We start from the raw sequence: 26,681 nt of genomic DNA, 5'->3' as shown, positions 1-26,681 counted from the left end.
CAGTAGTAAAATAAAAAAATAAAAACAGAATAACTTAGGGGAACCTGGATGGCTTAGTTGGTTGAGCATCTGACTCTTGATTTCAGCTTAGGTCATGATCTCACAGTTGGTGAATTTAACCCTGTGTTGTGGAGCCTGCTTGAGATTCTCTCTCTCCCTCTCTCTCTCTGCCCCTTCCTCACTCTCTTCCTTTCTCTCTCTCTCTCAAAATAAATACATAAACTCAAATAAATAAATAAATAAATAAATAAATAAATAAATAAATAAAACTGGAATAACTAAGACTCTGAGAAACGAAGTGGCTTGTCTATGGTCAGAAAGAAATAAACAATAAACCCAAGACTTAAATTCAGGCCATTTTTTCCACTACAGTGCTGTAGTTTATGCCAAGCCCAATCCTTTGGTCAGAGAAGCCACTGATAGGAGTTCTGGCCCATCACTTTGCACAGCGCCCAGAACAAAGCAGATTCTCGGCGAAAGTTGGTGAAGTAAGTATATGTGAGGGGACTCCCAGCTTCTGGTCTACCCCTTGTTATCTCGCCACTAGCCCACACTGCACCTTCCCTTCCCTCCTGAACTACATTGCCCAGCAATGCTAATGCCACTCTTGCCTGAGCAGCCATAGCAGGGACAACATCTTTGAAAACACATATGTTACCCAGATGGAGATGGAGACCACTCAGAAGTGTTTAATCAGTGCATGTACCAGGATATATTTTACTAGTGGACCCCTGGATGTGCTACACAGAGGCTGAAGTAAAGATGGTTTAGAGTAGGAGTCGGTATAAAGTCCAGGGCCTAGAGGGTAGAGAGAAGTGAAAGAGAATAGAGCCAAAGCACCCGAGAATACAAAAGCCAGAGAAAGTGAGTTAACTGACCTAGTTGGTACCAGAGTGGGGATTTGAACTGTGGCATTGAGATTACTCTGGAAGCTCCACACAGTGCTGCTCTCCCAATAGACCAGAAGCCACTGTGCCTAGTTTGGGATGTGTTACAGAGGGATAAAGGACGGACAGTACAGAAGCATAAAGGACAAGGGACAAAAGAGGATACATATCATGAATAGAAATGTTAATGGAGAACCTACTTATTGCATGTTGGACACTTGCTACAGATTGGATTGTGCCCCCTCCTCCTCCTGCTACACCGGCATTCATATGTTGAAACCTAACCCCCGTTGTGACTGTATTTGGAGACAGGACCTTGAGGAAGTAATTAGGATTAAATGAGGTCACAAGTATGGGGCCCTAATCCAATAGGACTGGTGTCCTTATAGGAAGGAGCCTATGTGATCAGAGGAAAAGCCATGGGAGGACATAATAAGAAGACGGGCTAAATGGGTGATGGGCATTAAGGTGGGCACTTGGGATGAGCACTGGGTGTCATATTTAAGTGATGAATCACTGGGTTCTACTCCTGAAACCAATACTACACTGTATGTTAACTAACTTGAATTTAAATAAATTATAATATAATATAATATAATATAATATAATATAATATAATATAATAAATAAAAAAAGAAGGTGGCCATCTACAAGCCAAGGAGAGACCTCAGAAGAAACCAAACCTGTTGGCACTGATTGATCTTGGACATCAAACTTCCAGAACTATGAGAAAGTCAATTGCTGTTATTTCTGCTAGTAAGCCATTCTGTTTTAAGCCATCCTGTTATTTAGTCTGTGGTATTTTATTATGGCAGCCCAAGCTGACTAATACAACAAAGATGGCCAACAGTGAAGGGGCTGCTGAAGACTGCTTCAGTCTTATACTGTTTCAAGCTTACCCAAGCCCGGGGAGGAGATGGGAAACAGACACACAGGTGAACCTTAACCAGGTATTTTCAGAGTAACCAGGTCCATGCTAAAACAAAAAGCAAAAAGACATAAGTAATGGTGAAAGTTGTAGACAGCCACGAACAATTTATCTTTTCTCTGTGGCTTTCTGTTTGTACCTACTTAAATTGCCTTGTTTCCTTGGTAGTTTTATAAAAGTAAACGTTTGTCTCAGAAAACTCAGTTCCTGAAAATTTAGAATAAATCTAAACACTTTGTGGCTTTAGGTGGTCAATATTTCGAAAATAGTAGTTTACGTCAAGGAAAGGATAAATTGCACTGAAAGAATCTGTGGAGGGATAGCAGCAAAACTGGCAGAGAGTGGGCCTCTGAAAAATCTCAATAAAAGCAGTGAGAACACTTGCAAAAATTGTCAGAATCTACTTTCTCACAACTCTGGAAATTAGTCAAAGAGTTATGGCAATCTGAGAAGAGTTTATTTGAGAAAAAAAGGCTGAGGGATGCCTGGGCAGCTCGGTCAGTTAAGTGTCTGACTCTTGGTTTCGGTTCAGGTCATGATCTCGCAGTTCATGAGATCAAGCCCTGCATAGGGCTCCACACTGTCAGTGAAATATAAATGAAAGGTAAAAATTCACCCTGTCAGTGTGGAGCCTGCTTGGGATTCTCTCTCACTGCCCCTCCTCCACATGCATGTGCTCTCTCAAAAAGAAAGAAAGAAAGAAAAAAGGCTGAATCTCAGCAAGACTGGCAAGCTTTGTGACATTTTAACTTGCTCTATCTCCAATTCGCCTCCCCAACCCAAAAGTAGCCTTGATAACCAACGACCCTCAAGCACGGTGAAAACCAGCATCCTTGCAACCACTGGAGGGGGCAGAATGGAGCTGGGGCTCCTTTAAATTTCTATTCTCAGAGAACTGGCAATATTTGATCTCTCTGGTGGTTCTTAGAGGACCCCACTCACAAAACCATCTTTATTTGGACTGACTTGGAACTTACCCACTATGAAGAGCCCTTTCCCCAGAAGCATTAGCTGAAAACATTACAGCTGCCCAAGGTGGAAGATAACAGCTGGGTCAAACAGGCTGACCAAAAATCTTTAAAGAAAAAGCTGGGGAGTGAAACATCTATAGGGACCTTTGAAAAGCTTTCATATATTCCTGGGAATCTAGAAGGCTTCGTGCATGCGCAGGGCCATAAACCTCAAGAAAGACCTGAGAAAGGGCCTAAATTCTCACCTCTGGCTGACAGTGAGCCTGCATGCAAGCAGGAAGTGAAAACTAAGAGTTGGAAACTGCCTATCCAAATGTTGAAGGTGTGCCCCCAAATACTCACACAGAGCTCCTCAGCAGACTTACTAGTCCCACACATTTTAATGAAATTTCTGTCCAATCATTAACTGACCACAACACTAAATGGGCAGAGACTTCAGTGGCCATACATGACAAAGTATACAGAATTAAACTCCAGACTTAGTTCGGAAAAGCTACTAACCAAATCGGCAGCAACAACAAATGCTGAGAGGGGATACAATGATTCCCAAAACTACCAAATTATATTTTTTAAATGTCCAATTTTCAATAAAAAAATTATGAAACGTGCAAAGAAACAGGAACATATGGCCCATATGGCCTTTTTTCAGGGGGAAAAAACAGTCAGTAGAAACTGTCCCTGAGGAAGCCAAAGTATTAGACTTACACTAGACAAAGATTTCAAATCAGCTATTTTAAATGTGCCCAAAGAACTAAAAAAAACTATGTCTAAAGAACTAAAGGCAAGTATGAGAAGGATGTCTTACCAAATAAATAGATAGAAGTTATAAGAAAGAACCAGATAGGAACTCTGAAGTTAAAAAATATAATAAGTGAAATGTAAAAACTCATTACAGGAGTTCAACAGCATATTTAAGCTGGCAGAAGAAAGAAGCAATGAATTTTAAGATATGTCAATTGAGATTATACAGTCTGAGGAATAGAAAAAAACAAAAAGAATAAAGAAAGATGAACAGAACTCCCAGTGACCTGTGGAACACCATCAAGCATACCAAAATATGCATAATGATGGTTCCAGGAAAGGACAAAAAGAGATAGAAAAAATATTTGAAGAAATAATGACTGAAAACTTCCCAAAGTTCATGAAAAACAATCTACACATCCAAGAAGCTAAAAACAGAAAGAAAGAAAGAAAGAAAGAAAGAAAGAAAGAAAGAAAGAAAGAAAGAAAAATCCTCCAAGTAGGATACACAGAAAGAGATTAACATTTAGATCATAATCAAACTGCTGAATGCTAAAGACAAAGAGAAAATCTTGAAGGCAGCAAGAGAAAAGGGACTTATCATGTGTAAGGGAGTCTCGATAAGATTGACAGCTGATTTCTCATCCATGACCAAGGAGGCCACAAGGCAGTGGGGTGGCATATTCAGAGTACTGACAGAAAGACTGCCACAAGAATTCTATGTCCAGCAAAACTATCCTTCAAAACTGAAAGCGAGGGGCACCTGTAGCTCAGTCAGTTAAATGTCCAACTCTTGATTTCAGCTCAGATCATGATCTCATGGGTTTGTGGGATTGAGCCCTGTGCTGACAGTGCAGAGCCTGCTTGGATTCTCTCTCTCCCTCTCTCTCTCTCTCTCTCTGCCCCTCCTCTGCTTGCACTCTCTCTCTCACACACAATAAATAAACATTTTTTTAAAAATGAAAGAGAAATTAAGACATTCCAAGATAAACAAAAATGGAGAGAATTTGTCAGTAGCAAACCTGCCCTACAAAAAATATTAAAGGGAATCCTTCCTTCAGGCTTAGGTGAAAGTACTCTAGACAATAACTTGCATCCATATGGAGAAATAAACTGGTAAAGATGATGTTGCAAATATGAAAGACAGTATAGATGTATTTTTTTGTTTGTAACTTGTTTTCTCCTCTTTGATTTAAAAGACAACTCTATAAAACAATAAGTATAAATCTGTGTTGATTGGTGAAAAATGCATAAAAACATAATTTTTATGACAATAACTGTGAAGGAGGGGGAGAGAATGAGGCTATAAAGGAGCAAAGTTTTATATACTTTTAAAAGTAAGTTGTCATTCATTCACACTAGAGTATTATGAGATATTCACTGTAATTCCCAGGGCAACCATGAATCAGTGATATGAATGGTTTAGTTTAATCCAGCAAAGCTTTACTGTACATATAAAACAGTGCGAGAACCAGTATGAATTAGTCAAATCTCTGAAGAAAGAAAGTTCTTCACTGAGGACATCATTTTTATTGGTTTCTCAATACAGTAACTGGAAGAGCAAACAAGTGTTCTTTCATTCACTTTAAATCAGTCTATTGTGTGGGCCTATTATGTGTCAGGTACTGTTCGATGCTGCAACATAGAGGCTTAGTGGAGTCTGTCTTAATGGAAAGCTCTCTATTTTTGTTATTTTAATTTCCTAGTGACTCAGGTCTTCCTTGATAGGTTCTCTCATTAATCACCATCATACTCAATCTAATCTATTTATTCACTCAGCAAATACGTGTTGAGCCCCTGTGATGTGTCATCCATTAGAGATACAGTGGTAGACAAGGCAGATGGAGTTTTTGCCCCCTGGACTCAAGGAACGTCCTTGTGATGTGTAATGTCACGTAGTATATATAACGTAAATGACAGGGGGTAAGCATGCTAGAAGAAAATCAAAACCAGGGTATAGTGTGGGGATGCTTAAGGGGGTCAGGAAAGAACTCTCTAAATAAAGAACTTCTGATACATTAACAGAAACCTAAATAAAATGCAAAGACCTGGGGCAGCCTGGGTGGCTCAGTCAGTTGAACATCCAACTCTTGATTTCAGCTCAGGTCATGGTCCCAGGGTTGTGGGATTGAGCCCCACATTGGGCTCCATGCTGAGTGTGGAACCTGCCTAAGATTCTCTCTCTCTCTCTCTCTCTCTCTCTCTCTCTCTCAAAAAAAAAAAAAAAGCAAAGATCTGAGGAAGGGGAGCTGTAGGAAGAGGGGACAACCACAAAGCTGAAGTGGGAATGAGCTGTGTCTATAAGATGAAAAGGCAGGCCAGAGCGAGTGGAGTCTCTTCTCTCAACATATGCCTTGGATTCAACGTGTTTTTCCTCCTGCCACAACCCTTTCCTGACCTGTAGCACTCACATCTAACTTACTGCAGGAATCTCCTCATTGTTCTTGTCCCAAGTCTATGTCCCACACAATTCATCTTAAACCAACTGCCAGAATGGCTTTTCCAGAACAATTTCATCACGTCATCTCACAATCAAGAAGCTCCAAAGGCTCCTTCATGCTACTACACCCTTCCATCCCTGCACAAGCATTTACTGGTTTCCTTCTATGTCTCAGACACTTTTCTAGCCCCTGTGCATACACTAATGCACAATGAAAACTAGGTTCCTGCTCTCACAGAGCTTATGTACTTGAAGGATAAGACAGACACCAAATAAGGAAACCAAAAAACATCAAGATAACTTCAGATAATGTTAAGTGCCAAGAAGAAAACAGAGAAATAGTGACTGAGGGGGTAATCTGAGGTGGTGTGAGGGGGGTTGGAAAATCTAGGGCCAGGATCTATTCCGGGAGTGGAAATAGCAGGTGCCAGGGCCATAACATGGGCTCTTCAGGGGCTGACCCCCACAGCCACCTCCGGTGGGAAGTGTCCCCAGCACACCAGGGAAACAAGCCACCTCTCTTCTGAGTGACTAAAGCACAGCGACCATATTCCTATGTGTGTGCTTGTCAACATCATCAAGCTTATCTCCCTCTGACAGACTATGGGTCCATTGAATACAAGAACGGCGTCTAATTCCCATCATGCTACCTGGAGCACTGTAAGTCACGGATCAATATCTGTGGACGTGAAGTGAATGGCGCTTAGGGTCCTAACGTGGCAGGCAGAGCCTCCCATTACTGAGCTGTAGGTCAATCCTTACTCACATTCCCGGACCGTGTTAAGCCAGCGTCCTCATGCTCCAGTTCTCTCTGGGTAAAACTTGACAAAGTTTGTGAACTTTAATAAATCAATACGGGTATCCCCTCCCTTCTGAAAGTTTAGGAAAGACCACTCGACTTTTAAGAAAGACCTAAATTAGCAGCAGATACACTGGGCTTTATGCCATTTGGGCCTATGAAAGTTTCACCAGAACACTCTACTTTCAGATAGTGGGGGACACCTGCATTACATGAATATAAAATTCTGGAACACAAATCACTGTTCGCCTAGTTGGAATCACTTTTTTCTCAAGAATTAACATGCTTTAACTCCTGGATTGGATTAGTTGATTATCTCTTTCAAAAATAGTTTACACTTTGGAAATTGATATCTACAACAGTGACTTGTGGAAAATGTTTTATCTTGATTTGGCCGTTTTGTTGAAACATGTTGTTGAAAGACTGACACTGATCTATTCATTCAATTTATATTATTAGTGGTCAATATTATTTTTAAAAACTTCCAGGGGCTAGGTATGGTACTTGTTCTTGGGTACACACTGGTGAATAAAACACATAATGTTCTGTTGCCTTGTGGACTTTATAGTCTTGTCAGGGATACAGGTAAGAAACAAACAAAAAAAAAAACAAATAAATGTATAATTACTACGATTTAAAAAAAAATTTTTTAATGTTTATTTATTTGGGGGAGGGAGAGAGACAGAGTGTGAGCAGGGGAGGGGCAGAGAGAGAGGGAGATACAGAATCTGGAGCAGGCTCCAGGCCCTGAGCTGTCCACACAGAGCCTGGCAGGGGGCTCGAACTTGCAAAACGCGAGATCATGACCTAAGCCGAAGTCAGACAGACGCCTTACCAACTGAGCCACCCAGGCGCCCCTATAATTACTACTATTAAAGAAACAAACAGCATATAGGATAGAGAATAGCAGGGAGAAATTTGCTCAGTGTGCTCACAGAATGTCTGACAATTATACCATGACTCAGCTGTGCAAAAAAGGAATGGCTCTCACAGCTTCAAATAAATTCTGAATAATTTGCTTAATCCTGACAGGCTGTTTCTCATGGCCTGTGGCCATTACATTTTTTTATGTTCTTATATAAAAAGATTTTTTAGGTTTGTCCTACAACTAGTGAGAATTCACTGTGCGTTTACTCTACACTGTCACTGTAAAGTAAGAACGCTTATCAAGAAGACGACGCTCTCTTCGCACCTCCCTGGAGCACACGCTTCATCACGCGCTGAAGCTGGGTTGAGTGGCAGCATTCGCGGCTGTGTTTCCTAACGATCCCTCTGAGTAGTTCCAAGCGTGCAGACCTCTGTGGGCTCACACTGGTCCAATGTCACAGCTAACACATCAGAGGCCCGGTGGGTTACAGTTCTCATGGTTCACCCGGTGAGAACATGATGTCCTTGGCGCATTTGGGGGACGTTCAGGTTGGACCCTGGTGACGTCGTCCATCCCATGGCCACTGGTCTCATTCCACCCCTGCCCAGTGACTTCACAGCTCTGTGCCGTAGGCCCTGGGGGCCGGGGCGGGGGGAGCCTGTGAGAATATAGACTAATTAGGGTAGATACTACACAACCTTACAGAGTTAATGCAGGAGGGCTTTTTATAAATCCCACTAAATGGTGGGTTCTGAGGCAGCTCCCTCAATCTGCCCCAAAGCAGAACAAAGGAAACGCAGGAGCCTGAGAGGCACGAAGGAGCTAGGAGCCGCTGATGGCTGCATCTGTGCACACACAACCCAGACAGGAAAATAATTGTGAATTCCAGAGACCTAAAGAACGAATATGGAGCCTTTCCCACCCCCACCCCCCACCCCCCCGCACTCCTGATGGGAATGTATCTAAATACTGATGAAGAGAAGGGCAGTCAGATACTCATGGGACAGGAATTCTTTGACTGAGATTATTGATCTGGTTTTAAGCAATCTGAGGTGCTATAAGCAGGCAACATGGCAAAGCAGCACATCTAGGACCGTTAGGTGACTGTCAGTTTATGGTTCATCAAATAAAAACAGTGTGTCTAATCCAGGCCTGTAACAGCTGAGAAGTGATAAGAGCAATAAGGAGGTCATGGAGAGAGAGACCCCAGCTGGACGGGGTGACCTGGATGAGAGGCCGTTGCCTTTCTGTTCAGGTGAGTTACTCACCACCAGGAGAACTCTTGCTTAGTTCCAAGACTGAACTCAAATAAGGATCTTAAATATAAATCTATTATTGTTATGAAAGCCTGTGATTCCTATTCCTATAACCATTTCTTGCCAAGTTGGATTCTTTCCTTTACTCACCAGTGTTTGTTAAGCACCTACTATGTGCCAGATACTATTGCCGCTGGGGCTTCAGTGCCTCCAAAAGAAACAGAGAAAGTCCCTGCCCTCATAGAACTCACATTTTAGTAGGGTGGGGCTGGGGAAGACAGAAAATTAACTAATAAATAAGCAAGTGCCATGAAAAGCAATAAGGCAGGTAGTAAGTGGGTGGGGATGCAGGATGACAAGAAGGGGGCCTCAAGAGAAACCCTCTTTAAGGGCAAGTGTATAGAATGGCCAGGGAAGGCTCCTCTGATGAGTGACATTTGTGCAGAAAGTGCAGGGTAAACCCTGGGAAGTTGTGGGGGGAAAGTGTTCCAGGCAGAAGGGGAGGAGCAAGTGCAAAGTCCCTGGGGCAAGAGTGTGCTGGCAAGGTCAAGCAACAGCAACAAATGGTGTGGCTGAGCAAATGAGGGACAGGCAGGAATGGCAGGAAATGAGACAGAAATGTAGGCAGGGGCTCTACTGTGTGGGGCCTTGTAAGCCATGAGAAGACTGAGCTAGGAAGCCGTGGAAAGGTTCTGAGCAGAGAAGTGATGGTATCTAATTTAGACTTTATAGGGATCACTCTGGCTGTGTCTGCAAAACAGAACAGAAGCAGGAATACTCCAGGGACAACCCCAGGGTGCAGCTCGTTAGCACATTATTAACATGAGCTTTGTCATCTGTGCCCAGAAGCCCAGGTCAAGGTAAATTAATAATGCCTTCTTTGAGTTCAAAACCACGGAATCTCAATTAATTAGAAAGTTTGTGGGGGCGCCTGGGTGGCTCAGTCAGTTGAGCATCTGACTTCGGCTCAGGTCATGATCTCACGGTCCATGGGTTCAAGCCCCACATCGGGCTCTGTGCGACAGCATGGAGCCTGGAGCCCGTTTCAGATTCTGTGTCTCCCTCTCTCTCTGCCCCTCTGCTGCTCATGCTCTGTCTCTCTCTCTCCTTCAAAATAAATGAACATTATTAAAAAAAAAAGTTTGTGGGATGGAAGGGTCTCATTACTGTCCAGCATAGTAGCCACCGGCCACATGTGGCTATTGAGAACTTGCAATACAGCTGGTCTAAATGGAGATGTTCTAGAAGTATAAATTATACTGAGTTTTGAAGATTTGGTAGAAAAAACAAAACTCCCAAAAACCAGAATATAAAATACCTCATTAATAATTTTTATATGATTACATATTGAAATGATAATGTTTTGGATGTATTGGTTGAGTGAAACATATTTTTTTCTCTCCTCAAAACCTTTATTACATGTAGCGTGCATGCCACATAATTAGCATTATATTAGATATTGTATTGTTTTCTAAAAAAGCCTAACTTCGGCAAAATGACAAGGGCTTGGTTTTTTTCTTTGTACATTACAGGGCCCAGTACACCCTGTCGGTCCCACAACATGTGCTTTGTAAGTGCTTGATCTTGTATCAAAAGGAAGGCCATGAATGCCAGCCAAGCTGCAGGCAAGCTGCTCTCACAATTATCGAGATCCAGTTTGTCTTACTATGTACGGTCATTCCTACAGCAGCCTACGGACAAGTTGCAATAAAAAGAATAACGTGGGGGGCGCCTGGGTGGCTCAGTCGGTTGAGTGACTTTGGCTCAGGTCACGATCTTGTGGTTGGTGAGTTCGAGCGAGCCCCGCGTCGGGGGGCTCTGCTGACAGCTTGGAGTGGGTTTCGGATCCTCTGTCCCTCTCTCTGCCCCTCCCCTACTCATGTGCCCTCACGTGCTCTCTCTCAAAATTACACATTAAAAATAAACATTAAAAAAAAAATAACGTGGCTTTTCTTCTCAAAGGAGTTAATTTGGCAAAGCAGTGAAAAGGGAAAGTAATCTCACTTTTAAGTTAGGACCACATTTTCCAAATGAAGTCAGAAGCTTTGATTATGGGCTCTTTTTCACCTGCTACCTCTGGTCCCCATAGCTGTTAATCATTCTTTGTGCCAAGATTCAGTCCTGAATGTACCCCGGTGTCGGTGATGAATGTAGACAAGTCTTGCCTTAGGGTCCATGATTCCATGTGTTAGGATGAAGGTTTATCTGCCCAACCAGGAGGAGGCACGTTCTCCTCAGGACTGGAAAAACATACTCTTGAAATTAATTTCACCTGTTTCTTTTTACCTTTTTCATAGTTTATCTATTACTAGGATATGACAAAAGTAGGTAGGGAAATTGTTTTTACTTTTTTAATATCGCTACTAGAAAATTTTAAATTACATTTGTGGTGTGGATTATATTTCTATTGGATAGCCCTGGTATTATAAACGGAATTATTTGAAGAAATCTCTTGTTATTTCAAGCCTTGCTTAATGTTTTTTTTCCAAAGTGTATTGTCCATTTCCTAGTTTTAATAAACAAAACCATGCAAAGTATAACTAATGTAATTGAATTTACTTTCATTAATGTGGAGAGTGTGTCAGTTATTCTGCATCATCAAAGCTTTGTTCTAAACATTACTCAGTGGCCCCGTTGTCGTAAGGGTGGTAAAAATGGCTCTCCCACACTGGTGCTGCCCATGGAGGGGCCCCCGGGCTTGGGGTCCTTAGCTTCACAGGTTTCAGAACATGAACTTAATAGGTTTCTTGGCTGGGATCATAGGGACACATTTCTCAAGAGTTGGTGTGAGACCAGTGACTTCCCAGAAGGACAGGATTTTCTGGATCATTCTATCTGTCATCTTGCTAATTCAGCTTTTCACCTCCCAAAAGTCATGGGCTGGGCCCCAAACTACAGGGTGGATCCGCTGCACAGGGGCTTAGGGGCTCTAAAGGTGGGTGGATTTATGCGAGAGAGGCTGTGGTGTGGGAATGGGTGGGGAACCCATGCAGAGACAGCCACTAATGTGAGCTTCCTTCAGGCCACATCTCTCAATCCTGTGGTGATTTTCCAATGTGCCAGGAATGATCAAGCTCTAGAGGAACAAGCTGAACTCACTAGAGGGGAGTTCACTTCACTGGAGGTGGTCATATACACTCAAAAGACAACTTACTGATTTATAGGAAGAAACTAATCATCAGGGACCAGAAGGTTTGGCTCAGAGAGTCATCGCTTTGCTCTCTGGGGGAGAGGCTGCTCAGGAGGGCAGATCCATCAGTATTTGGAGCTTACTTGATAGGCAAAGACAGTGAATAGGGGATATAGAGGGATATCCCAAACATTTGGAAATGACAGAAATGCATAACTTCTGAAGAGTCAAACCATCCAGTGGGTTGCAGAAGAACCATTTGGATTGGTCAGCATGAGGCAAACACTCAAAAAATATGATCTGCATGCATATTTAATCTAAGAAGTAGTGAGATGGAAGGATTCCCAGGCCAGACCAAGACTTGACTGAAGCATGAACATATTTCATGGAATGTGTTAATCACCTACAGAAGCACAGAAAAGGGGAAGTTTCAGAATCTGGCTGGCCCATCCACACACCATCCCAAGAGACCAGAGGGTGTCTTGACTGGAAGTAGAATGGAGGCCAATGGGGGTGTAGAGTGCCCAGTTATGGAGAAACACACATCAGCCCTCAGAGTGTGGGCTCCAACATCTGAGTTCTAGAACTAAGATACCTGGCTCTGAATCCAGCATTACTAAGCTGATCATTGCCTTCCTGTTCAGTTTTCCAATGGGAGAGACCAATGTAGTAAGCTTGGCTTGATTATCTTGTCTGCCTGAATTCTGTTTTTCCAGCCTGGTAAGTTAATTGAATTTATGATTAGAGATAGTAGTCTCTTATGAATTTTTAAGCATGGAGTTCATTTACATAATGAAGCACATAAATGAATTGTGTTTCCCAGTCTATACGACTTACTCAAGTGGCAAATTCATTAAATCCAGCTAGTGTCTCCCTCCTATTGAGAGCCCTCTGTGTCCCCAAATTCCACTGCTTTCCAGTACTATCTCCAGAGTGACCACAAAGAATCCTGTTCTAATCTGGCTAAGATATCCAACTTGGAATCTACACAGGTCCAACCAGCTGTGTAGACTATAGGTATAGAGAGGGAAAAGATACTGAGCTGAATTTTTACTTACTCTTGAATGTTTTTTAAATGTAAGTGTCTATTATTAGCCTTCTGATATACTGAAAATATGAAACCAGGATTGTGGTTTATTCACTCATGCATTCAACAAATATTTATTGAAGATCTGCTAGGTTTCAAGCCCTGTTCTAGGTGCTGGGGACATATGTGGGCGAATAAAACACACAAAGATATCTATTCTCAAGGAAATTATAGTCCTGGAGGGTGGACAATCATTTAACAAAATTAAAAATATGTACGTAGCATTTTAGAAAGAGATAAGTGTTATTTAAATTCAGGTAAGAAGAATCCAGAGTACTTAATAGAAAGATTGCAGAATGAAAAAGGCTCAATTGGGTGCTGCCTGGTTTAGGCCCATGAGAGTGAACATATGACCACACATGTTCTCCAAAGGCTACTTTGCAAACCTGCAGGCTGGGCAAGAAAGCTGAAAAGAGAAGCTAAGCACATTGATCACATCTGTCCTACATAAGGGCGATTTTACCTGGGCTTTCCTCGTATTCTCATTGGGGGCTTCTTTAGGACCAGTCCCCAGAGACATGCTGCTTTTTGAATTATTGTTTCAGAGTCAGAAGAACTTTGACTCTGCTGCTATTTAAGCTATATGTATTCTGACAGACCAGCAATTCCTCACACCACCTGGCCCACCCTTCCCCTGACTCCTCAAAGGGCAAGAAGGGGAAAGGCTTCTTTCAGCTGCCCCAAAAGTCCCTTGACCACCTCCTATGGCAAAAGTCCCTCTTTGACGAGAGTTGAGGTTCTGAGGTTCTTCATCTGAGAACATCTCAGTCTTTAGATCTCTGATACCTCATTGACAAAGCTGTGCCCCAGTTTCTTTCCCAGCCAGGCGGTTCAAATCTATGCAAATCGGCACTTGGTAGGATAGTTTGAGATGTGGAATTCCTCCTCCTCCACATTCCCATTCACCTAACAGGGTTTGCTTTTTAGATCATAATGTGGGTTGACTGGCTTACATTTTCCCTTTTAAATAGTGAAAGCACTGGCTAAAACCATTTAACAGAGTTATTAAATAAAATTAAGTTAGTGGCATATTTTGCCCATTCCCCCCAAACAGCAGAAATCAATTCCTTTCAAGGGAGCTCAAAACAAAAGCATAATGCCGATGTGATGCCCTCCAGCTTAGAGTTTGGTCAAGCCAGAGCTTAGACTACATCTCATAATGAAAGACTCTTGCCTGGTCCCTCAAGATCAGACGTTCAGGACCTGGATTCCTGTCAACACCATCCAATATTTACCAGGTGTGAAATCAGAGCTATACAAAGTTAAACATTCCTTATCTCTCCCTTTTCATATCCTACTTGCAAAGAATAAGAAATCAAACATGTTTCATAAATAGGCAAGGTGAATAAGCACAGACAAGAAATAAATTAAGGAGGCTGATGTTTTATCAGAAACATAATTATTGTATTCTTTAAAAAGTCTTAGGTTTGGGGCACCTGGGTGGCTCAGTCAGTTAAGCCTCTGACTCTTGATTTTGGCTCAGGTCATGATCTCACAGTTCATGAGTTCGAACCCCACATCAGGCTCTGTGCTGACAGAGCCTGCTTGGGGTTCTCTGTCTCCCTTTCTCTCTGCCCCTCCCTTGCTTGCATGCACTCTCTGTCTCTCAAAAATAAGTAAATAAACATATTAATATAAAAAAATAAAAAGTCTTAGGTTCTAGGTTACTTCCGAGCCTATCTGGATTTGGACAGGGGCGGGTTTGGGATTCTCCACAGACCATACAGAACATGTATTACTTTACATACTGTGTTGATGGGAAAGGAGAAGATCCAACTCTCAGTAGCCAAGTCTTAATATTTGTAAACTCTGGTTGGGGCCTTAAGATAGATCTTTTTCTTTGAGGCAACCATCTAATGTAAAGCCTGATGTGAAACTTTCTTCTCTTCATTTGACATTAAACAAAAATTGAGGTTTAAAGAAGTGAAGTAATTTTTCCAAACTTACACATCTCAGGAGTTGCAAAGCTGGGATTCAAATCCAGGTGTATCCAGCCCTCAAAGCCATGCTCCACCCAAACCTGTAGCCCTGAGTCGTTTGCCAGGTCCCTTGGGACAGCTACCCTAAATATAGGTTTGGGTGCCCACTGGAACCCAAAGTTGAGAGGATGAATGGCTTTGGGACAGGTGCAAGGTGACCCAGCACTGAGTGAGTGACAAGTCAGGTACCACAACTGCTTCCAGGCTTAGAAGGCAAGCCAAAGCATTGTCAAGGGAGTGCTGCAGCCTCTTCAACCAGGGACTTTTCAAATAGTCCCTCCAAAAAGAGTAGAAATTAAGCCTTGTTTAGCATGCACAGAGTATTTGGATGAAAGCTAATTAATGACATATTGCACTTGCTTATAATTTACCAGCCACTCCAGGATCTCAGAGATCTTCCACAAACAGCTTATTATGACAACACCTTGTGAGGTAAGTGCTTCAGTCCACAGAGGAGTCAGAAGAAAAGTGAGGAGTTCACATGAAGTCAGCAGTAGTATTTGCATGCTGTAACTACTAGAGTCTAGTCAAAAACCAGAAACCACTCTAGGTGTCTCAAGCCAGACTGGATTTAATACAGGGAATTGGTTACATGGGGTGCCTGGGTGGCTCAGTCGGTTAAGCGTCCGACTTCGGCTCAGGTCAGGATTTCACGGTTCATGAGTTTGAGCCCCGTGTCACACTCTCTGCTGTCACCACAGAGCCCACTTTGGATCCTCTGTCTCCCCCTCTCTCTGCCCTTCCCCCACCCACATGGTCCTCTCTCTCTCTCTCCCTCTCTCTCCCTCTCTCTCTCTCTCGGTCTCAAAAGTAAATAAACATTTTTTTTAATACATGGAATTGGTTACAGAGATCATGGAAGAGCTAAGAAACCAAAGAGGACACAGGGAAGCAATCTCAAGAAGAACACGAGCAAACATCTGCCACTATCCCTAGGGATGGAGGCACAACAGGTAGTGTTACTAGATCCCAGGGATAGAACTGCCATGCTGGGTCCACGGAGGAGGTGCAGCTGACAGGGGGCGTGCTGACCAAAGTGGGGGCTAGAGATGGAGAGAGATACCCTGGCTTCTCCCTTCCTGTAGCCCATCAGTCTCCTACCACTTCTTCCCAATGACTATGCTAAGAAGCTAAAAGGGAGCCTGGGAAATGTACTCCCCTACCATACAGGGCTGGACAGAGAAGGACCAATCCCTAATCTAATGGGAAATACACTATTCAGAAATCAACAATGGGGTGGTGAATAGGCTGCAAATATGGTGGTGGGTAGGATGGGGTGGGGAAAGGAGAGCTTGAAAGTATTGCTGTAGGCCACTGACTAAAGAGGATTAGGTGGCACAAAGGACTTTTTCCTGCTCATCCGTGACAACAAATATCATATATATTTTATCAAATATATTATCAAATATATTAAAGCACTTTTAGGAAAGTGAGGAAGATGGCCATCAGAATGGGCTGAAATCCAGGAAGCATGAACTCCAAGGGAGTATTAAAGAATCATAATGCATCGTTGGATTGCAAAGTAGAAGATTCAGAAGGTAAACAGAACTCGCTTCCTGTAGATACAACTCATTCTAATAAAGCTCGTCTAGAAGAATGGAGATTGAAAGCAGCAGCTAAGGAGCCAAACAGGATAGAATCAGCCCTAGCTCTGGCAGAGGGTGGATGGCTGTGTGTCTGGACTCTCATGGGTCTAATTCCAGAACTGCAAAAGCACTGCCCAGGCTACAGCTTCCCAAGGCCCTCCCATTGCTGGGGTGCAGAACCATGGTTTATTCATTGATTCCACAGAAATTCACTGAACACCTGCAGTGTGCCAGGCACTACTCTAAGCACTGCAGATGAATAGAAACCCCTCAACCCTTCACATGAGCCAGAGCAATACCATCCACTCTATCTGGAGGAGAGGGAAGGGGGAATGTCCTGGAAGGATGTGGTCACAGAGAAACCGAAACTCCCACTTCCTCTGTTATTCCTGGCTCTGCCGGACACGTTAATGGCAATTACACATGCACTAGGGACACACCTGCTTCACTAATAGAGATATTACTATAAAGAACAATGATATTTCTCCCCTGAATTCTATTTTATTCAGTTGAACTCAACAAACACTTACTGTGTGCCAATTCTCTGCCTGGAACCAGAGCTATGAACATTTTATTAGAAAAGCAATGAACCTGCCCTCAGCATAGGAAGACTGGCGAATCCATGCAATTCCAAACCCAGAAATTGCTTCCAGGGACCTGAGTCCTCCACAGATTCACGTAGACGATGGAGATTGGTTTCCCCACCAGGGCAAAGGGGTGGCAATACCGGTCAGGGCAACACAAAGCTGACCTGAGCCAACTCTGCAGCCCTCCAGTCACTGAGGGCTGATTTTCAACAAGGGAGAGTCTTTTTGGTTTTGCCTCATAAGAAGTTCAGTGCCCTCTTCGGCCGCCCATGTCCTAAAGCTATAACCATACAGAGAAGATTAGCTTGGCCCCCCTGCAAGAATGACACACGAATGCATGAAACATTCCCTATTTTTGTGAGTAGAACACAGAGGGTTTTGAAGGCAGTGAAATACTCTGTGTGACACCATAATAATGGATTCAGGCCATTACACAGTTATCCAAACCTGTAGAATGCACACCAGCATGAGTGGACCGTAACGTGCACTGCGGACTTTGGGTGACAACAATGTGTCAGTGTGGGTTCACCTGTTGTAAGAAACGTACCACTCTGGTGGGGATGTTCGCAATGGGGGAGGCTGTGCATGTAGGGGGGCCCCGGGGCCTATGGGAAATCTCTGTACTTTCTGCTCAATTTTGCTGTCAACCTAAAACTGCTCTTAAAAAAAAACAAAGTCTTAATTTTTTTTAAATGAGTTAAAAAAAGAAAGAAGTTCAGGCAGGAAAGCAGCTGAGGAAATTCCCTGGAGCCACCAGACAGACACAAGACGGGACCCTGCACTGCTCTGCTGAGGCCTGAGGAAGTTCGAACGGTCCCGTGGGGCTGGGGAGGCCTCACAGTCCTTCTTTCCTTCTGGAAGAAGGAAGGGAGTAGAGCCCAGTATATCTGACTCTAATTTCTTCCTTTTATATTAATGCCTTGCAAAACTATACCTAATTTAAATAGTCTAGTACCATAATTTACTTTTTGATCTATTAATATTTAGGGGGAAAATACATCTGGACAAGACTTCTTACATTGCAAATCTTTTTTTTTTTTTTTTAATGTGTTCCTCTGGACCGATAAGGGGAAATGAAGACTCTATTTGTTATTTAAGATATTTGTTTCTCCTGGTATTATGCTGTCCTGGGACAGTACTGTTGTTATCTTAAAAGTGAAGATACGTTTCTGTTTCCTAAGAGAGAATAAGTCATGCCCAAACCCGAACATCCTTGGTATAAAATCTCTGCTTCCCTACATATCTGTTTGCCTTGAGAAGTTAAATTTTATTTTAATTTTTTTTAATGTTTACTTATTTTTGAGAGACAGAGCACAAGCAGGAGAGGGGCAGAGAGAGAGAGCGAGACACAGAAGCCAAAGCAGGCTCCAGACTCTGAATGGGCAGCACAGAAACTGACTCCGGGCTCAAACGCGGGAGCTGTGAGATCATGACCTGAGCTGAAGTTGGACGCTGGACGCTTAACTGACTGAGCTACCCAGGCACCCTGAGAGGTTAAATTTTGAAGCACAATCAAGGCCTGAGCTAGCCATGTCCATTTACTCAGACACAGGATGTTGGGTATCATGTAGCAATTTGTACAGAGCCCTCAATCTGTTTATGTTTTCCAGAAAGAATAAGGACTGCTGGAAGTCTGCTTGGGGTGGGGGGACTTCCTTACCCTTCACCCTCACCCAGACTTGCAGCCTGGAGCTCAGCCCGATTGCCCAGGAAGCACCTCTCCTCTGTTCTGACCCAGGGTAGATCTGCTCACCCCCTCCCCACCCATGGCTTCCTGCTGCCTCATTCTCAGTGAATTTGTCAAGGAAAAAAAAGTCCGCTCAGGCCCATTCCCAAGTGGTATTTTAATCATGACACTTCCCTAAGGGGTTTTGTTACTTTCAACACCTGGAGACATCACTGAAGGTTTAGGCTTTGTCTATAAGCTCAAAACAGTGTCACTACCGTCACTGGCTGGAGCAGTCAAGTCCACCTCATACATTAATCCAACAACTGTTTTGGGATAAACTTGAAGACGGGTTGGATTTTCCGTTTGTTTGCTTCTCTGGCTTGCCAAAGAAAGCTGCCGGAGTCGTTGAACAGGTATGGGAGGGCAGGAAAGGCTTCAGAGCCTGCCCTTCCTCCTCGGCGTTAATTAGAAAATTTTCTAATTTAATTTAATTTAATTGCAAGGTTAATGCCTTGCAAGGCAATGAAGTTAGCTGCTGAAGGAAGCTGAATTTCACCGTTGGGCAGAACAGACAATACAAGAAAAAGGCAAACAGAATAAACAGAAGGGCGTCCCAGACTACCTGCCACTCACCAGGGGAGGCAAACAAGGGGTTTTATTTAAAGCCATAAAGTCTTTTTTTTTTTCTATTTTGTTTTGTTTTGTTGTATAGGTACTTTCTCCCAGTTTACAAAGTCTGAGTCATCCTTTTAATACACAAAAAATTCAAGTTAGCCAGGTGAGACTGAAAAGATAAAACAGTTCCCCAGGGAGAACTCAGGCCTCCTTTCTCAGGCCGCTGCAGCACTTTTTGTCCTTCCAGGGTCACGGACTTAGCACGGCATCTCCCATGTTATAGCACACACTGCTGCCTTCACCTCCCTGGGCCCCCGTGAGGGCAGGGGGAACATCTTGCTCTCCCTGGTTCCCTGCAGCACCCGGCCCTGAGCGGGCGCAGAGTGAGTGCCCAGGATGAGGTGCTAGCAGGCTGGGTCGTGCTCAACTGTACACGCTCTGGAGCTGCACAACCTGGTTTGAGAGTGAGCTCGGCCTCGTCCCAGTGTGTGATCTTGACCAGGTTACTTTAGTCTTGCTACGCTTTCTCACGGGGGAGTTTTCTCACGGGGGAAATCACAGCACCTCCTCTCCAGGATTTTCATCAGACGTAAATTAGATCATCCCAGTACATGGTTATTGTGACTAAATCTTTATGATCTAGATGCAAAAGTTCATCAATACGAGCCAAACAATTACTTATTTATGAAGTGTTCAGGCAAATGAAAACCTACTCATTTAGATGGTGCTTCACAAAGAGGGGAGTGTTCAGAGGTGGGTATTGGGGAGAGACCACCAGCTTGTCCAGGGTTTTGAAGCCAGGTGAAATAGCCAAGTCTTAAAATCAAAAGCGGTCATGGAAAAGTCGCACACACTCCTTCCACTAGGATAGAGAAATTTATATGGTGGGTGGGTGTGTGTGTGTGTGTGTGTGTGTGTGTGTGCATGCCCGTGCACGCACACAAGCCGTTTGATTTCTCAGGGTTTTCCTTTTCCTGTCTGTAAAATGGGCACAATGAATCAGTGGTCCAGATGTCCTAGTCTCTGTTTTGCTATCTTAGAGACGGACGTGTGGACCAGAGCATTTCTTGAGGGCTACTACATGCTTTTACCTTTTCCAATTGTGAAAAAACGTTTTAAATTGGCACTTACCTTCTTCTAAGGATTATAGTTTCTGTGAACATCCCTTCTTGATGAAGAACACTTTGAAGAATGGAGGTTTCAGGAGCTTTTAGGTGAAGGGAGAACCCAGTGAGTTTTCACAGAAGAGTCTTACAGGCACGTAGGAGAGTCGCAGAAAATGCTCTGTGCTTCACCTTCTGAGCCGTTCCCTCTCAAGTTCTCTTCCTCCCAGAACAGCACCTCCCACTGACCTTGGAAAGAGATGGGCACTAAGGAACAGGTGCAGACCTTGTCATGCAATCAGCTGCCAGCAAGCCTCCCCCCTCTGAGTGATGTGTCCTACCGGTGTACCTGGTTAGGTTTATCTGCCCCGAGAGCTGTGCACCCATTGTGCGCCACTGCATGTCTGGACCTCAGTAAATCACGGGTATTGCTGAGACCGTGATAACCATAATACTGCATGTGCCAATGCCGAGATAAAATAAGCAGACCCACAAGTAAATGGCCCCTAAAATCTGAGTGAATTCCAGTTTGGTCTCCAGCTCGCATAACCAGTTTATGTCTGGAACCACTGGATGCTTTGAACCAAGTCAGTTTAGGAGGTATGTTCACAGAAACTATAAACTATATAATCCTTAGAAGAAGACAAATGTCAATTTAAAACTTTTTTAAAAAATTGGAAATAGTAACTATTTGATACAACAAGCATGTAGCAGCGAGGAAGAAAAGCTCTGGTCCACACATCCGTCTCTAAGATAGCAAAACAGAGGATAGGCCATCTGGACCACTGATTCATTGTGCCCATTTTACAGAGAGGAAAAGGAAAACCCTGAGAAATCAAACAGCTTGTGCACACACATGTGCGCGCGCATACACACACACACACACTCACCATATAAATTTCTCCCTCTTAGTGGAAGGACTGTGTGTGACTTTTCCATGACCACTGTTGACTTTAAGGCTTGGCTATTTCACATGGCCTCAAAACCCAGTGTGCTTTGCTCTAGGATTAACTGAACTTTTTGAACGAAAGGCTTAACTTGTTCTTAATCTTTTCTTTGAAATGCTGACTTAAAGAATTAGTGTCCTGTCCAACAGGTCACAGGCACAGAAGGAAGCAAGGAGCCTGCATGCACACTTCTTTAGCGACACAAAGTTCCTGGTCAGAGGTCCAGGACCAGATTTTTATGGAGCCGATGTCAGATCCAGCTTACCGAGGTTAGAGATCAAAGCAGAGACAGAGAGAAGTGGAGGCTATCTGGAGAGGCACCAGATACTATCAGGAAATAGCGTGGCAGCGAGAGCTGAGGCTGCGCTGTAGGGAGCAGCTCTCTTGGGTAACTCGGGGTGGGTGGAACTCTCTGTGAAAGACCCACGGAATGGCATCTCTCACACACCAGAGTCTGTGAGTACTGCCTGATAGCATTAGAGTAATATCCCCAGTTACAACACAACCTTTCTGCCCCACATAAAAAGAGGCAAAGCGACTTCCTTGGGTATGGGGACTAAGTGTTCACATACCCCAAAGTACCTCTTGGAGTATTCGGGGGCAGCTGGTGGGAACCTGTGGTTCATGTCATAGAGTCAGACCCAAACTCCTCCCTATCACAAAAACAGATTTCTCCCTATCTTTCCCCGTAGCCCCCTAACATCGCACACGCTGTCTCACTCAGCTCCTGCTGCCCCCAGGGGGTGTTGCCTCGTGGATGCCCTTAATGATTATTGGAACCTGACTGCCAAATGATAAAAATGTTTCCAGTGGGAGGGGGGAGAAGATACCATCTCAGATACCATCGACATTTTTCTAAGATGCTTTAAAGGTGACGTGGAAATGACCACATAGGAAAGGCACAAAGATCGTAGCTGTTCAGCTAAGAAAGGCCTCTGTCACTCCGGCACTGGGGCCACTTGACTTGTTTCCAGAGGCAAGCTCAGGGGTTAGCAGGAGGCAGAAGGTGTGGGCAAGTGAAGGGCCACGGAGGTGGAGATGGCTTCTGCAACCCGAGGGAGGGAGCTTACCTGCCTGAGCATCCCCTCTGGGCTCTCGAATAAGGAGAAATCAGCGTACACATAGACCAGTAGAAATATAAGTGATTCTACGACAAGTTCCATCTCAAGCCTGGACATGTGTGTCAAATAGGGCGAGAATTCACATGTTAGAAAAGGCATGTGGAAGGTGGATCGATAGGTGGAGGTGATTCTAGATTCAACTAGCTCATCAGCTCAATTATGGCATAAGCAAGAAGTACGTCAGAAGGGCCTTCCTAGCCTAAACTTGGTTTGTTAATTATCATCATGACCCCAATTTCTTAATGAAAAACAGAAACAGGGAAGAGCTTTTGTTTCAAGTTGTCAGCGGGGGGAAAAGACATCTTCAGGCTAGGGTCTCCTTTTTTTCCCCACTCCGGAGAGAAAAAAAATCTGGATGTCAAAAATTATCAAGGACTAAATGAGGTGGAAACAAAGCAAAAGAAGGAGCCCTTTATTCTCAACTAAGGCCTGGTTTTGCCACGGTTTTCTATTGGAAATTCCCCGTATTTCAAAGCCAGGAACCTCAGAGAGGGCCAGCTTCACAAGGGCAGGAAACACTGGGAAAAAGGAAAAGGGATGTGCAGCAGGGAAGGTGCGCACCTTAACGCTGCCCTGTGGAGAGGTGGCCTGGTATAGTGGGTGCGGAGGTGCACCTCGGAGCTAACTGCCTACGGTCAAATCCCAGCTCTCGCCACCTCCCAGCTGGGTAACCCTGAGTGAGTTACTTAACCTCTCTGGGCTTTGGGTTAACTCATGTGTATAAAATTCTACCTACATCTCACAGGGTTGTTGTGAGGATTAAATAAGCTAATACCTAGAGAATGCTAGAATAGTATTTTCTGGTGATTTTTACTCGCCACAAATAATAGAAATGGACAGCTACTGAGGGCTGCTGAATGCTTCCAAATGACCATTCGCTTTTCCACTGGCGGCATGATATCAGCTAAGAAGAAAGAAAATGTAGAGAGAACAAAGTTATTTTGCATGTTTCCTGGATTCTCGAAAATGACATCATGTCAGGGCTATGTATAGTTTATTATTCTCTCATTTGGCAAATATGTGATACTAGCATCTAAGCTACTGGCCTTCAGTGCAGGAACAAGGCAGACACGTTCCTGCCTGCATGATGCTTAGACCAGAGCAGAAGAGAATGACCTCACAACTAACTTCAGTACGGGGCATTGACTGTGTTAGGAGGGTGAGATCGGGATTCTGGCCACTGACCAGGCAAGACGGGACCTCCCCCAAGTACCCAGCACTAGTCAAGTCCATAGTAGCTGCTCCATAAACATTCATGGGATTAAGGAACATAGCACTTCCTGTGCTTTATTGTAAATTTCAGGTTGTCCTTTGTCTCAGAATCTTCAGAGCAAGAATACATCTTTCTTTTTGTGTCCCCAGCACCTGATATCACGCCTAGCACATAGGGGAAATGGGTTAATAAAAGTTTATTGAATTGATCTGAATGACTAAGGAAACCTAATGTGTCTCTCCCCTATTCAGCCGTGTAGATCTTCCTAGTTTTAACCCAAAGAAATAAGAAACTTGACAAGATGGGTAGCCAAGTTAATTTTAGCAGTTGGGGTTGTTTTTTAGTACCCATTATAATTACATACATAACTGGTTTTCTGCTCACTGTTAGCTGCCATGGTCCCTTCCTTTTTTAATTAAAAATTTTTTATAAGTTTATTTATTTTGAGAGAGAGAGATAGAGAGAAAGCATTTATTTGAGAGAGGGGCAGAGAGAGACGGAGAGAGAGAGAGAATCCCAAGCAGGCTCTGCATTGTCATCACAGTGCTGGACGGGGGCTCAAACTCACAAACTGTGAGATCATGACTTGAGCCAAAATCAAGAGTCAGATGCTTAACCAACTGAGCCACCCAGGTGCCCTGGCCCCTTCTCTCTTATTAAAACTCTTCTCCTTCAGTGTTGGGGTCCCATGTGTCCTCCCCCATCTCTCCGGAATCTCTTCTACTTTCTTCCCTAGGTCATCTTCCTCCTCCAGTCATGTCCCAGCCTCAGTTCTAGGCCCACTGGTAGCGATTGTTTCTGTCTGATGGCTAACTTTATTGACCTGTTCTTTCTAGTAGAGGAGACCCACTCCCTGACCCCAGGAGTGGACACATGGCCAGGCCTAGTATTCCTCTGGCAATGGTGACTGGCCAAGGAGTGAACAAATGCCCCAAATAGGGACAAAGTCCTTCCCCAGAATGATGGCTGGACCCTGGTGTGATAGAGCTGAGAGAATGTTGCCCTACACTGTTGGCAGTAACCAGGCCCTACCACATAGAGTCCATATGCAGACACAAATGGAGACCAGCTTCAGTGGGAGAAAGAGCAGGCAAGAGCAAGAGAGAAACCCAGTCTCAGAGGCCCTGGTTCTGTAACCCTTCCACTGGGCTATGAGCTTCCCAGACTCACAAACTTATAAATGCCCCTTTGATTTGAGCCAGGCTGAGCAGGTTGTTAGTGCTTGCTAAGGGATTTACTGTCACTAAAGACCCTCCTTTGGAGACCTTGTCCACGTTTACATCTTTGACCAAACCTCTAGGCAAATGTCTCCCAATTTCTAGCTCTACCCTCAATCTCTTTGCAAGCCTTAGTGCCCCGCTCCCAACTCTTTGTGCTGGGCACTCTTCCTAGATGTCCACTGCCCCTCCCCTTCAACATGTGTAAATTCACAGCTTCTGAGCTGCCAACCTTCCATTCCAGGCTCCATCTTGACCTGTGCCGCCATTTCTCTCTGCCCCAAGACCTTACTCTTCTCTCTCCTTCCTGCCCCCACCTACAATCAGTCACTGAGTCCTGCAGCTTCTTCCTTCATACAGTTTCCTACAGCTGTCCTTCCTTTCCATTTCTCAGCCACCATTTGGGTTAGGGGGTTAGATTTCCGCTATGCCCCTTGACTCAATTCTTCTGACATTCCACGACCAGAAGAGTAAGCCTCTTAAGGTACCGTCTGCTGAACCAAGTCCAGACTTCTTAGTGGAGCCCACAGAGCTGCCCATGACCCAATGTTCTAGCTTTTGGCAACACTTGTCACCTGCAGGATCTCCAAACCTGGTGTGTGTGGCCCCCATTCTGCTCACAAAGGCCTCAGCCCTTGGCTCACCCTTTCCCCCCTTACCCATCCCCCCTTACCCATTCCCCTGGGATCCAGCTCAGATAATGCTTTCCTCCAGGGAACCTTCTCTCATCATCCCAGTGAAAAGTGAATTCTCTCAGGACACCTGCGGGCTCAGCAGGTTAAACGTTTGACTTTTGATCTTGGCTCATTTCACGATCTCATGGTTTGCGAGTTCAACCCCTCTGTACGCAAACAGCACAGAGACTGCTTGGGATTCTCTCTCTCCCTCTCCATGTCCCTCCCTCACCCTTTCTCTCTGTCTCAAAATATAGAAACTTAAAAAAAGACAATAACAACAGTGAACTGTCTCCTCGAAGTCCCAAATATCTCCTATATCTTTAAACAAAGCTTTATGGGTGTGGAGGACCCACTACGTGCCAGGCACTACGCCAGGCACTAGGGATGCCAGTAAAGATAAAGCAGACTCTGCTGGCACAGAGCTCTCAATCTACTAGTGAGAGACATGGTGACGTGTCGCATTTCACTTACCCCCCACCCCCCCGCCTTCTCCTGTGGAAGCTTACACATTTACTTCAGCTCTCTGACTAGCTTGCAAGATATTTTAGAAAAAGTACTCATGGGGCGCCTGGGTGGCCCAGTCGGTTAAGCGTCCGACTTCAGCTCAGGTCATGTTCTCACATTCATGGGTTCAAGCCCCACGTCTGGCTCTGTGCTGACAGCTCGGACCCTAGAGCTTGCTTTGGATTCTGGGTCTCTCTCTCTCTCTCTCTGCCCCTCCCCTGCTCCCGCCCTTTCACTCTCTAAAATAAACAAACAGAAAAAAAAAAAAAAAAAGGACTCATAATGTTCCTAGTACCTTGCCTTACACACAGTAATCCTTCAGTACGTATTTATTAGCCTGTATACGGGAAGATCTG

At 44.1% G+C, this 26,681-nt stretch overlaps 1 protein-coding gene and 1 non-coding gene across 8 annotated transcripts in view; one reads left to right on the top strand and one right to left on the bottom strand.

Annotated features, from left to right (window-relative positions):
• SLC44A3 (solute carrier family 44 member 3) overlaps positions 1–26,681 on the bottom strand; it is a 331,249-nt gene that overhangs the window by 299,594 nt on the left and 4,974 nt on the right. For 5 of the 7 annotated variants that reach the window (XM_053214493.1, XM_053214494.1, XM_053214492.1 and 2 more), the window contains exon 2: positions 20,675–20,895. The exons of 1 other annotated variant lie outside the window; for it this stretch is intronic. The gene's annotated coding sequence lies outside the window, so the exon portion shown is untranslated. The remainder of the gene's footprint in view (positions 1–20,674; positions 20,896–26,681) is intronic. One more of the 7 variants, XM_053214495.1, reaches the window with a different exon arrangement.
• On the top strand, positions 17,510–17,616 carry LOC113599647 (U6 spliceosomal RNA). Its single transcript, XR_003420565.1, has one exon. It is a non-coding gene; the product is annotated as a U6 spliceosomal RNA (small nuclear RNA).

Source organism: Acinonyx jubatus, chromosome C1, assembly GCF_027475565.1.
Source record: "Acinonyx jubatus isolate Ajub_Pintada_27869175 chromosome C1, VMU_Ajub_asm_v1.0, whole genome shotgun sequence".
Taxonomy (NCBI): domain Eukaryota; kingdom Metazoa; phylum Chordata; class Mammalia; order Carnivora; family Felidae; genus Acinonyx; species Acinonyx jubatus.
Note: the sequence above shows the minus strand (reverse complement) of the source record. Positions and strands in the feature narration are given on the sequence as shown.